The sequence below is a fragment of the Peromyscus leucopus genome, chromosome 2, assembly GCF_004664715.2.
Source record: "Peromyscus leucopus breed LL Stock chromosome 2, UCI_PerLeu_2.1, whole genome shotgun sequence".
Classification (NCBI taxonomy): Eukaryota; Metazoa; Chordata; class Mammalia; order Rodentia; family Cricetidae; genus Peromyscus; species Peromyscus leucopus.
Genome location: NC_051064.1, coordinates 62250357 through 62262639, shown reverse-complemented (window position 1 = coordinate 62262639; position 12283 = coordinate 62250357). Strand labels below are relative to the sequence as shown.

The 12283-nt window shown below is 46.3% G+C and overlaps 1 long non-coding RNA gene across 1 annotated transcript; it reads right to left on the bottom strand.

The window, feature by feature from the left end:
- Window positions 1–2253: 2253 nt before the first annotated feature.
- On the bottom strand, window positions 2254–9184 carry LOC119087404. The gene is made up of 3 exons (XR_005090838.1): window positions 9144–9184; window positions 6508–6637; window positions 2254–3910 (listed from the first exon to the last, which is right to left on the bottom strand). It is a non-coding gene; the product is annotated as an uncharacterized LOC119087404 (long non-coding RNA).
- Between the last annotated feature and the right edge of the window lie 3099 nt (window positions 9185–12283).

Genomic DNA, 12283 nt, shown 5'->3' with positions numbered 1-12283 from the left:
TTTTTTTTTTTTTTTTTTTTTTTTTGAAACCGCCATAGAAACTGATGTGAATTTTTCTGCCATGCACTCAGATGTAAGAATGGTTCAACTGTTTATCTACATGGAGGCCCTTGCCCATCTGACGAGTGGCGAATGAAGTGTTAGTCATAAGTTCAGATGCTCTTGGTCATTTTGACAGGCTCCTATTGAGTACTCACACATTAGGAGACTGACAGCCACGTGCCTGCCAGACAAGAGGCAACTCAGTGCAGGGCTTGAGTCCTTTGGATTCAAGAAGGCAAATACTGCCGCCTAGATACTTGTTTCTCGGGAGTTTCTGTAACTGTAATTCTTGATTGATAATTGTTATCTGTAATTTTACTATGTGAAAGTTAAAACCTTCCTTTTTGAAAGAAAGAAAAGGGGAAGTGCTGTGGGATGCTCTGTATGTTAAATGTGTTGCTCTGACTGGTTAATAAATAAAACACCGATAGGCCAGTAGCCAGGCAGGAAGTATAGGCAGGACAAGGAGAGAGGAGAATTCTGGGAAGTGGAAGGCTAAGGCAGAGAGATGCTGCCACCCGCCGCCATGACAAGCAGGATGTAAGGTACCAGTAAGCCACGAGCCACGTGGCAACTTATAGACTAATAGAAATGGGTTAGTTTAAGATATTAGAACAGATATTAGCAAGAAGCCTGCCATGGCCATACAGTTTGTAAGCAATATAAGTCTCTGTGTGTTTACTTGGTTGGTCTGAGTGGCTGTGGGACTGGCAGGTGAGAGAGATTTGTCCTGACTGTGACCCAGGCAGGAAAACTCTAGCTACAGGTTTCCCCAGAGGTCCAGGGATGCCACTCATGGAAATACAGGCCGTTACGTGGAGGATGCAGTTGAGGGGTTAGTATGCTTAGTATGCATGAGGCTATGGCTTCAGTCCTCAGCGGGGTAGTGGAGAGGGAGGGAGGGAGGGAGGAGAGAGGAAGCCTGGCTCAGCTAAGGAGGGAAAGAACTGCAGCCTTCCGATCAGCTTCCTGAAGCAGTCTCCCCACCCGGGGAGACTGAATCTGCTTCCCAAACCTGCTCTCAGGGAACTCGCTCCTCAGGGAACCAGCTCCTTGCTATGCACTGAAGTTTCAAAGTTCCGGGGATACTTTTCTGACTCATCCTTCACCTTTACTCCTGCAACAAAGAAAGAAACTGAAACGCTCAGGGCCAGGAAGCCCAAAGGTCCCACTTCCCCTGGGGTGGAGACCAGGAGAGGGAAGTAAGTCAACATGGCCGGAAGAACAGAATCCTTATGGCTTTCTCCATAAATCGCCTTGCCATCCTGACCCGGAAGCAGTTAGTGTTTGGAGCAGATGCCAGAACACTCTGGAAAGAGGAAAACCTCCCCCCACTTTTTGAAGGCAAAAGCATGAATGTCAAGGAGAGGGCCCACCTCAGAAAGGGAAACAGGGTGGAAAGACACAGGAAGAGAAGCTTCCCCAGAGAGGTGATCAATAACAACCGCTAAGCTTCAGGTATTTACCCACAGGTTTCATCTGTGGAGAGAAGAGCTCTATGACCTCAGGGCCCTCTTCCTAACTAGAGCCTCAGCTGCTCTTCTTCCCAGAATTCCTCCGGCACCTGCTTCCTTCCTTCTCACCTCTGATCTCATGTTTAGACTCTTGGCTGCACATGGGAGTTCAGCTTGCTTCCCTAGCTCCCTCACACGGGAGTCAAATACTGACTGGCTCTCCCTTTCCTTGTATTGAAGACCCAGGTCCTTCTAGCTAACTCTGGCTGCCACCAAAAGGCACACAGTAGACAATGCACGTGATGTCTCAGAAGCCAAGGTCAGGGCACCCCACGCCAGCTCCAGACCATCTGGATCTGACACTGTAACTCTAGTTTGCTGGAACTTTCTGTGGCTTCACTTCATCCTTCCCCTTTCCAGGAACTTGGGCAACTGACTCTTCAGCAATTAAAATGTCTCCTTGTTCAAATGAGGGAGAGAGTAGAAACCATTTAACTGCTGATCTCCTCAGTCCGGGTATGGTGCGCCCACCATGAACAGTACCACTTGCCCCTAAGGCTAAGAGCACCCTCTAGTGTGGAGTACCTGGAGCTAAGAACACTAGTAGCTAGAGTGAATTACTAACATTATGCTTATTTGTTTTAGCTTTCTATTTTCTATTTATATTAATAATTTAACTTTGTATAAATCCACTTAAAAAAAAAAAGCATGATTATCAACACCATTTACCACTTTATAGATAAGGAAACAGACCCAGAGCGATAAAGCCACTTGTCCAAGATCACAGAGCTGCCAGGAGTACAGTCAGGTTCCAGGGACAAAAGACAGCTCCCACCCACTCTGGTAAAGCCCTCCATTCCCCCCAGAGGACTTGTTCCTGGGCAAGATGACTAGAGGCCTGCAGGGGGTAGTGTGGGCCTCCTTCTTCATCCCACACTGAGCAGGTAAGATGAGAATCCGGTACTTCTGACTGAGGGACCACTGCTCCCAGGATCCTTACTTGTGTTCTCTAAGCTGCATATTCCATGGTGTGATTAATGTTCCTTGTGTAACGACGATCAGGGTAGCAGAGTCCCAGAGGGGTGCCGACTCTCACAAGGAGACGTCTGAGAGTCTCGGCATTACTGGCTCCCCGACCGGGATTGGCAGATGGAGGACGTTGTGCTACGTGGACTGTTTCCGATTCCATCTTCTCCTAATCTAAGATGGCGTCAGTGAGAACTGCTGTGTTGCATAATGTACCACTGAGGCAGGAAAGCTTGCTGTCCATTAAACTGGCTGCCCTATTTATAGTAAGATGCACCAAGTTTGGAGACGTTAAAATGAGGATCATGAAAGAAATATGGCGACATCCATGTTGTTGGGGGGAAATAAATCCCTTCATAAAGACCTTTAATCAGCCAGGTGGTGGTGGCATGCCTTTAATATCAGTATTCAGGCAGGCAGATCTGTGAGTTCGAGGCCAGCCTAGTCTACAGTGCACATTCTAAGACAGCCAGGGCTATACAGAGAAACCCTGTCTTCGAAAACAAACCAATGAAAAAGAGCTTAACTCAAGAATCTACACACAGTAATCGCTCAACCAATGTTAGATATGAAGGTGAATTATTCAAAGATCTTGTACTTTGGGTTCAATCTTAGTAGAAGGCTGTATTCAGGGGGAGTTACTTTCTCAGGGCAGAGTGGAGAAGTCTAGATTGATTCAATACGCTGGTTTTGAGGAGGCAGGGAGTAGGTCAGCATGGAATTGGATGTGAATGTTCCACTCATGCCTGAGGGAAGGCCTACAGGTCTGCTAACTGTGCAGGGCAAGCTGAGAGATCTGGAGCCCCTGCATTTTGGAAACAAAGCCTAGTAGGTAAAGTCTGGGTGAGAAACGTCACTGATGCCTTAAGAATGAGGGTGTGAACTGGCAGCACAATGAAGGTGTGAACTGGCAGCACTATGAAGGAAGGTGTGAACTGGCAGCATGACCACTGGGGACACAAGTGTCTGTGCCCTCAATGGTGTTGGCATGGTGAAGAGACTGCCCCACCAGAAAAGGGAGAGAAAGGCTGCCATGGCAACTCCACCCCTGTGAAGTTCTTTGAGGAGCCAACATGCCCTGGCTTCTTCCCTGTCCTCCTCCATCATCCCTTCTCATCTGGACTTGATGCTACACTTTTGAATATTGTTGGTCAGGACTTGCTGCCCAGAGGGAGGAACTGGGACTTGCAGCCTTTCACATCGAGTGGATTCCATCGGCCAAAGGAAGAAGACCACAGCAGGAGACAGCAAGGTGGACCACTCCACCTTCCTTCTAAATGAAGAAGATGCCAGCCTCAGTCCTAGCTGGGTTGAGGGTCCGTGCTGCAGAAGGCATCCTCCTGTCTCAGAAAGTAGCGCCCACCCCTGTCCTCTCCATGGCGGCAGGCCTGTTTTGGATGGGCAGAGAGGGAAGAGAGGGTCAGGTTCAACTTTTGCTCAGCTGTGTCTAACAGGGGCAGTCATGGTAACGAGGATGGTCTCAAGGGCTGTGGCTTCTGTTCTTAACATCTTAACAGGAGATTTCACAGGAAGGCTCGGCAAGGAGACCAGAAGGCCACCTACACTTCCTGTTGGCTGGCCACCATGGTTTGCCCGGATTCAGTGACAATAAACTGATACACATCATGTGTGACACATGCTGGGCACTGACAGGCTCGCTCTCTCCCTCTCCCTCCCCTTCTCCCCCTCCCTTTTCCCCCCTCTCCCTCCCCCCACCTTCCTGTAACAGAAAGGCACAGAATCCATGAAGGAAACGTTAGTTTTGGGGGAATCAAGATTTTCATCCAGAGGCTTTGCTGTCTGTAGCAGTTGAATGGTTTTTAGAATGAGAGCAAATACGTAACTGGCAATAAGCAACCCCTTTCCAAACAGAACTCCTAGATTCTAACCCTGTCTCAGGAAATGTCAGAAAGTTTGCTTTCTCTGCAAATAATTGTCATCACCTTTTGACCGTAAGAATCATGACTCTCAATCCGAGGGGCCCCTTCGACATGCGAAGATCAGAAAATGACAACCTCCTATCCTAACTGAGCAATTTTTAGACCCTCCGTGCGATTGTGACTCTGTGAACATCAAAGACAGACTTTGACCACAAGCACATTGGTTCAGTCAAGACTAAGCAGCATTCATTTGCTTTGTGACCAGTTGGCATACATGTGCACGCCAATCAACCTGGTTTGGTTGATTTCTTTGAGCTTTAGCCAAAGGCATGCACCAGGCACTGAGCAGGCCTGCCCTCCTTTAGTGTGGGTGGGGACAGACTTCCACTTCATGGGCTTCTCTTTGCAAGATTTTAGACATTAGTACTCTGGCCTAGAGTTTCCTGTGTAGCTCAGTTTTGCCTCATGCTTACAGCAATCCTCCTGTTTCTGCCTCCCAAGCACTGGGATTTTAAGTGTGAATCACTATACTCAATTAAAGGTTGGAATTCCTGGGATTCCATCTTGTTTTCGTCTCTGCCCACTATTCCAGTGTTGTATGTACTTACTGGAAAACCCCACAAAGGTTTTGAGGTATAAGTTAAAATTCAGGTGAAGGGCTGGTGTGATAGCTCAGAGGTTAAGAGCACTGACTGCTCTTGCAGAAGACCGGGGTTCAGTCCCAGCACCCACGTAATACCTGACAACCACCCCTAACACCAGCTCCAGGGGATCTGACGTTCTCTTTTGACCTCCACAGGCACTTGGCATGCATATGTGCACTTACATACATGCAGGCAAAACACCCATACGCATTAAAAAAAAAAACAAAAAACTTAAAATTCAGTGAGTTTATCACCTTCTCAACAAATCTTTGGTTTCAGAGAAACTGTGACTGTTATAGTTTGGACCGTAAGTGTCTTCCAAAGGCCCAGGGATTAAAGGCTTGGCCCCAACATGCTGTCATTTAAAAGGTAGTACTAGTGGGAAGTCTTCAGGTCGTTGGGGGCATGTCCCTGAAGGAAACAGTAAAACCCCAGCTCCTTCCCCTCCTCTTTCTTTGCTTCCTGGGCATGAGGTGGGAAGCTCTGCTGCTCTGTGTGCTCCCACCATGACACACTCCCTCATCCCTCTGGGGCCAATGCTCCCACCATGACACCCTCCCTCATCCCTCTGGGGCCAATGCTCCCACCATGACACCCTCCCTCATCCCTCTGGGCCAGTTCTCCCACCATGACACACTCCCTCATCCCTCTGGGCCAATTCTCCCACCAGGACACACTCCCTCATCCCTCTGGGCCAATTCTCCCACCAGGACACACTCCCTCATCCCTCTGGGGCCAATGCTCCCACCAGGACACACTCCCTCATCCCTCTGGGGCCAGTGCTCCCACCAGGACACACTCCCTCATCCCTCTGGGGCCAGTGCTCCCACCATGACACACTCCCTCATCCCTCTGGGCCAGTTCTCCCACCATGACACACTCCCTCATCCCTCTGGGCCAGTTCTCCCACCAGGACACACTCCCTCATCCCTCTGGGGCCAATTCTCCCACCATGACACACTCCCTCATCCCTCTGGGGCCAGTGCTCCCACCATGACACACTCCCTCATCCCTCTGGGGCCAGTTCTCCCACCATGACACACTCCCTCATCCCTCTGGGGCCAGTGCTCCCACCAGGACACACTCCCTCATCCCTCTGGGCCAGTTCTCCCACCAGGACACACTCCCTCATCACTCTGGGGTCAATCACAGACTGGAACCACCAAAACTGCACGCCAAATAAACATTTTCTCTTTCTAAGTTGATCACCTCAGGTGTTTGTGACCGTGACAGGAGGCTAGCTGACATGTGAGCACTCTTAAATGTCTTTTGCCTGTCACTTGTCTGCCTGCTCTCTCACCAAGTCACAAACTATCCCACAATATGGTGATTAAAAGCAACCATTTATTTTTGCTCATGGGTTTGTGGGCCAGAAGGACTGAAGGATTTGGCTAAGTGGCTTGCCTCTGGTCTGTATGTCCTCAGCTGGCTATGTGGGGGAGGAGTGTCACTTTGACTCACATTGTCTGGAGCCGGTACTTGACCTCTGTGCCTCCATGGCATCTTATTCTCCAGGGTCTCTCCTGGTGCTCTGGGTTTCTCACAGCTCATCGTTTCAGGCCAGTCACGTTTCTTACATGGAGGCAGGGTCCTAAGAGTAAGGGTAGATGGGGTGAGGAAAATTGGATGCTGTAACTGAAGTGGCACAGTGTAGCTTCCATATTCTAGAGCAGGCTTAAGGCCAACCCAGGTAAGGAGATGGATGAAAATAGGGCCATCTATGCCCACACATTTGATGTGTTCATCTACACAATCCTTCACGGAGACTTAGCCATATGACCTTGGAAATAACTTCCTTTTTTAAAGTATTTATTTTCTAATTTTAATTTTTATTGTTTTAAATTATATGTATGTATCTGTGTGGGTATGTGTGCATGAGTGCAGATCCTGATGGAGGCCCGGCTTGAATTCTCTGTCTTTTATCTCCAGGTAATTCCATATCCTCTTCTGTCTTCTACCCTATCTTCACTGGGATAAACCTCTTCAACCCTAACTTTTAAGTCTTAGTATAAAAAGCTTAGTATACAAGCTTTCCTAGACCCAAGACTGAGCTATTTGGTCCCGCCATTGCTGGACACTCTACTGGTCTCTTGCGTACTAATCTATCTTCTTGTAAATTCATCACCTTTGTGTGTTTACATTTGATGTCTTCTGACAGGGACATGATTAATGCCAGCTCTGCACCAGTGCAGATAGTTTCTAGCCCATGGTTCATGTTTTCTAAACATTGTATCAAATAGATGATTTCTTTTCTTTTGCTTTGTCTTTCTTATTCTGCAGGAAAGTGGTAGATGTGTGTTAAGTTTTCCATTATAATTGTGGCTTCCTTATAAAATTTATATTTTATATAAATTTCTGTAAAATTTATAACAATATTTTATCTATTTAGATAATGTTATTTAGTTGGTAAGAGTTCAAAACCTTATTCATGAGGCATGACTTTTATCGATGTTAATGGCTTTTGCCTTAGTCTGCCTTGCCTTAAATTATATTTATAAATTTCACATTTCCTTCTGTGCTTAATTTTTGCTCACACTTGACCTTTCTTTGCCATTTCCTCTGTTTTTTGTTTTTCTTTTTTAGCTTATATAAGGTGTTTGGTTGTCTCTGGCCCACATATGTAAGGCCTAGGCTGGCTTTAAACCAATGATTCTCCCTGCTGTGTGAGTGTTGGGTTTATAAACCTGTGACATTGCACCCCACTTAGATAGTACACATTTTGATTAAAAAAAAAAAAAAAGTCTAGCCGGGCGGTGGTGGCACACGCCTTTAATCCCAGCACTCGGGAGGCAGAGGCAGGCGGATCTCTGTGAGTTCAAGGCCAGCCTGGACTACAAAGCGAGTTCCAGGAAAGTCACAAAGCTACACAGAGAAACCCTGTCTTGAAAAACAAAACAAAACAAAACAAAACAAAACAAAACAAGTCTGGCCTGTGCTAGAGAGACAACCAAGGGACTCTACCTCTTTCTCAGCACGAGGCAAATGTCAAGAACTGTTAAGGTGCTGCGAAAAATCATTTTGGCGGGGCTAAAAGGACAGCTCAGTGATTAAGAGCTCTTGCTGCTCTTCCAGAGACCAGAGTTCAGTTCCCGGCACCCATGTTGAGTGTCTCACGGTTATCTGTAACTCCAGTTTGAAGCTCTCTGGTGCCTCTGGCTTCCTTAAGCTCCTGCACTCACATATACACACCCACATCCACATGAGGACACTTCTGCATAATTAAAATTAATAAAAACAAATCTTAAACTTCACTTTGATGTTAATGATACTTTGTTCCAATTTATATTTACAAGTGCTTTTTCTCTTTCTGGTGTTTGTTTTCCTGTAAAGAAGCAAAGACATTGGAGAAGAGGCATCTGACTAATTAGCAGCTGCCAGTCTCTCTCTCGCTGCCAGTCCTGCTTTGAGCAAAAAGGCTGTCAGTCAAGCAGACGCACAGCTTCTGTTTAGAGGATTCCAAGACGCCTTGAGACAACTATGCAAAAGCTGGTGGCCGATTGCCCAGACTCCTGAAAATACAGCCCAAGGCAAGGCTGTTTGAAACAGATTTGTATCAGGCTTCTGTAGCTGCAAGCCTCAGTGAACTATTTCCACCTTGGCCAGAGAGGGAGCACTACTCATGGGTGAAGGACAGGACGAGGCAAAGCAGGGATAGAGGCAAGACTGTGATGGGGACAGAGAAAAGGCTGACTGGTCATGGTGGAAAGGGAAAGCTAACAAGAATTGCTTCTCACACACATGCTGTGGCACATGTGTGCACACGCAGAAACAAATAAATAAATGCAATTATTTTTTAAACGCCTGTGTGCTGGCTAATTTTATGTCACCTTGACAGGAGCTAGAGTCATCTGAGTGAAGGGAGCCACAGTTGACAAATTGAGAAGACTGGGCTATAGGCAAACTGTAGCTGGAGAGTTTTCTCTCCAGGTCCCGCCAAGCCCCGGCAGTCCGACAGCCCACTTATAAAATAAACACACAGACGCTTATATTATTTAAACTGTTTGGCCTAATGGCTTAGGCTTCTTGTTAACTGTTCCTCTATTTTAAATTAATCCATTTTTATAAATCTATACCTTGCCACATGGCTCATTGCTTACCAGCATCTTCACATGTTGCTTGTCATGGCGGTGGCTGGTAGTGTCTCCCTTGGCCTTCCTGTTCTCTCAATTCTCCTCCTGTTCTCTCAATAGTCCCGCCTATACTTCCTGCCTGGCCACTGGCCAATCAGTGTTTTATTTATTGACCAATCAGAGCAACACATTTGACATACAGACCATCCCACAGCAGCAAACCTGTAGAGCATTTTTTTAAATATATATAATTGATGGCAGAGGGTCCAATCTATTGTGAGTGGTGCCACCCCTGGGCTGGTGGTCCTGGGTTTTACAAGAAAGTAGATTGAGCAAGCCATGTGGAGTAAGCCAGTAAGCAGCACCCTTCCATGGCCTCTGTATCAGCCTCCAGGTCCCTGCCCTAACTTCCCTCAATGATGAACAGTGATGTGGAAATGTAAGCCAAATAAACTCTTTCCTCCCCAACTTGCTTTTTGGTCATGGTGTTTCATCACAGCAGTAGTCACCCTAACTAGGACTGTCTGAGTAAAGTCTTCATCTTTTACTAAAACTATTTGACTCTTGTACATTTTTTTTTGTACCTAATAAATTTGGTCCTTTGCCTTTCATTTTGTCTTGCATTTCTGTGGTTTGCTGTAATTTAAAAATTCTCAGTTGACACACAATAATTGTACATGTCTATGTAGTAGAGTGTGATATTTTAAAATATATACAGTATATGGTTGTTACTTATATCGGCTCTGACATCTATGGCATTTTTCTTATTCTCCTTTCACTTTTACAGCATTGGACCCAGACCCTTGCACTTGCTGGGAAGCGCTCTCTTGACCTGAGCTTCACCCCTGACCAGTTCTGGTTTTTAACCTCCTGCTATTAGTGTTAAAGTTTTGCTACCTGGACTCTTAATGTGTCTGGGGAAATAAATGTTTAAAAGACTATTAAGACTTGACTTTACTTATTTACCCAATGAGAAGGGTTTTTGTTTTTTTAATGTTTGGGCTTGCCTACCTTTCTCTCACTCACAATCTAACGCTCTACTCCCCGATATGCACTTAGTATGTGTAAGATTTGCAGGACACAGTGGTTAAAGAAGGGGAGGAGGTAATGTTTCCCTCATGAGCGTACAGTTTAGCAAAGACAATGAGCAAAATGGTGCTGTTAAAAACCATCAAGAAACAAAATAGAAAGCAAAACTACAAGAGCTGCTCGGAAAAAAATTCCCATCAGTGTGCTTACCTACACACACGTTATTTAAGCAACCCAGTCTAAGAATCATCTTCTACCTCCACAGCTCCTTATCTCGCTCCCATTGCTTCACATCCCACTCACCTTGCTACTGTGCCATCCAGACGGCTGAGATTCTCTAAAGCCCAGCTAGAGGCAAAGGGCCCCAACGTCTGCATGATTGACATACCATGGTCTGTCACCTGCAGGGGTGTACGACACATGTGACAAGGTTCTGGCTTCCTAACTAGGTGACACAGGTAGCTCAGCTTTGAAAGAGGTGGGTTTCTAAGGGTTTGGGCACCTGAACAACCTTTTTGCATTGACTATAGAGAAGTTAGCATCTCAAGGTTCACTGCACTCAAAAAGAGATCTTAACAGCCCAGCCATGCGAAAGCTGAAGTGAGCCTGGCAGCAGTGGTAAGAAGCCGGAGAGGAGCTGATGCTCCCTGACCTGCAGAATCTAGACTGAGGCAGCATCTGGTTCCTCTTTCGCACCAGACATCTGGGAAGGTAAGGAACAACTCACTTGTGCACAGCCTAGGAAAGCGGGCCCTCAGAGCAAGGTACAGCACACATCTGGAAACTGACACAGACTGTGGTTAGAGGGGGGGGGATGGGGGGGGGGCAGTGATGTTGATGTGGAAGAGGAGAGGGAGGTCAGTCAGGGGATGTAGAGTTTCATTTAGACAGGAGAACTGAGTTCTCTTATCCAATCACTGCATAGCAATATAATCATAGTAAGGTGTCCGGTATTTTCATAGTGGTAAGAGAGTAGACTTCCCATGTCTTCATCATAAAAAATGATAATAGTAGAGGTGATAAATACATTAATTATCCCAGTGTGCTGGTGCCCATCTTTAGTCCCAGCAAAGACAGAGACAGGAAGATCTCTGTGATTTTTTTTTTTTTTTTTTTTTTTTTTTTGGTTTTCGAGACAGTTTCTCTGTGTAGCTTTGCGCTTTCTGGACTCACTTGGTAGACAGGGCTCGAACTCACAGAGATCGCTGGCTCTGTCCAAGCGCTGGGTTAAGGCGTGCGCACAGGGCGATCTCTGTGATTTTGAGACCAGCCTGGTCTATGTAGGGACTTCCAGGACAGCCAAGGCTATGTAGAGAGAACCTGTCTCAAAAAACAAAACAAAAATATCATTAGCTAGTTGATCATTATATACATATATGTTATATACACATTATATACATATGCATCCCCAATGTATATGTGCATCAAAACATTATATTGCATGTTCCTGGTAAATATATGTAATTATTTTTTGCCAACTAGATAATGCATTTAATTTTTTTTTTTAAAGAAGAACTATGGGTTAGGAGATAGGCTAGGCACTTGTATAATGATTGCTCTCATGAATGGCTACCTAGTCTAGGCGAGTGGAAGCAGAGATTCGGTTTCTACAGTGTAGATCGCAGGGGCTGTAGAAAGGAAAATTAAACTGAGTTTAGAGATAAGCAGCTAACCAGCCTAGGCTCTATACCAACACTGGACAGCCTGGCCTATAGGGCAGAGAGAGCCAACCCTCTGTGCTTATTCAGGGCATGTTGGTAACTTCCTGAGTGTGGGAACATCCAGTCTGCTCTGCCATGTTGTCCAACTTCCACGAAGGACGTGGGAGAGAAGATGGTGCGGTGGGAAGGCAGGGAAACACTCAGTGTCCGGCCGACTCTCTTGGCTCTTGAGGGTCTAGAGAATTCTTCATCTATCACCCTAACTGTCTGCTTCTCAGAGGGAAGACGCCCTGGGTGGGGGATGACTTGTGTCTCTAATATTCTCTGGGAAAGAGATGGGGACATGGGGGGGGCATTGTCTGAATGTGGCCACGTGAGTCACTGGAGAGGACAAAGTCTAGGACAACGGCTTTGTGTCATAAACTAAGGACACAAATTTATCCTGATTCCTCTCAGCCCCTTCTTCACATATAGACT